Raw genomic sequence first — 1,422 nt, 5'->3', positions numbered from 1 at the left:
CGGCTCACTGCAACCTCCGCCTCCTGGGTTCAGGCAATTCTCCTGCCTCAGCCTCCTGAGTAGCTGGGATTTCAGGCATGCGCCACCATGCCCAGCTAATTTTTCGTATTTTTAGTAGAGATGGGGTTTCACCATGTTGACCAGGATGGTCTCGATCTCTTGACCTCGTGATCCAGCTGCCTCGGCCTCCCAAAGTGCCGGGATTACAGACTTGAGCCACCGCCCCCGGCCATTTTTTTTTTAACATGAATAATGGAAGCACTGTGGGTTGTACCAACTAATGCCTTCATAACAGATCCAGAGAGGAAACTCCGTTCAAACTTCTCCAGATAGTGGTGACATTTTTCAGCTTGATTTGGTAACATGATTGTGACCTTCAGACAGCATAAATATGTGTGCCATGTCATGTGTAATTTCTTACAGATCCAGCTTGGTTCTTCTCCAATGTTTCCTTTTGGAGTTGTACCGATTTTATCACCAGTTTTCATCCGAATCCACTGGGGAATGGGACGATTTTGCTTTTGTTTTTTGGCCAGGAATCACTTAATCCTGAAAGTCTTGTGAGAAGACATGGCGAGAAACGAAGTAAAACACACACCATGATGGCAGAGAAGGAAGAGAGGAGCTTAAGGTATCATTTTTTTTCATTTGTTAGAGTTTCTATTTTTATTTTTCAAGATGGAATTTTGCTCTTGTTGTCCAGGCTAGAGTGCAGTAGCATGGTCCCGGCTCACTGCAACCTCTGCCTCCCAGGTTCAAGCAATTCTCTTGCCTCAGCCTCCAGAGTAGCTGGGACTGCAGGTGTGCACCACCATGCCAGGCTATTTGTGTTTTTACTAGAGATGGGGTTTCGCCATGTTGGCTAGGCTGGTCTTGAACTCCTGACCTCAAGTGATTTGCCCGCCTCATCCTCCCAAAGTGCTGGGATTACAGGCATGAGCCACCATGTCTGTCCTTGTTAAAATTTCTAAGAAGTCTGTATTAAAGGCAGTCTTTTTTCTTAAAAAGCGATTGTGGATTGATGGTTTAAGTTGTGATTAGGAAATGTTGTTTTATTTTAGTTGAGCTTTATTTATATCTTTGTTAGAATTTATATTAAATAAGCAAATCTTCTAATTTTCCATTTATCCGCTTAAGACACTGACCAACAGTAGAGTGGTTTCAATAGTTGACAGCAGTCAATCAATCAGCTTAAAAGCACAATTAAGAGAATACAGCTTGTCAATTCTCTTTAATTTTCTTCTCCAGTGGAGTGAGTGTTTTGATTGCTAGGTTGAGTGAAGCAAAAGACATATAATATTGTAATTTTATTTGAGCATTTAAATTTCATATTTTGAATAACACAGGCACAGCTATTAATTCTTTTTTTGATACAAGGTGTCTCTCGCTTCCTCCCTGAGGCTGGAGTACAGCAGTGCGTTC

The 1,422-nt window shown here is 42.1% G+C and overlaps 1 pseudogene; it reads right to left on the bottom strand.

The window, feature by feature from the left end:
- Positions 1-417: 417 nt before the first annotated feature.
- On the bottom strand, positions 418-572 carry LOC108592981 (large ribosomal subunit protein eL39 pseudogene; annotated as a pseudogene).
- Between the last annotated feature and the right edge of the window lie 850 nt (positions 573-1,422).

This window comes from Callithrix jacchus, chromosome 11 (assembly GCF_049354715.1).
Source record: "Callithrix jacchus isolate 240 chromosome 11, calJac240_pri, whole genome shotgun sequence".
Classification (NCBI taxonomy): Eukaryota; Metazoa; Chordata; class Mammalia; order Primates; family Cebidae; genus Callithrix; species Callithrix jacchus.
The sequence above is the reverse complement of the archived record's forward strand: the minus strand, read 5'-3'. Positions and strand labels throughout refer to the sequence as shown.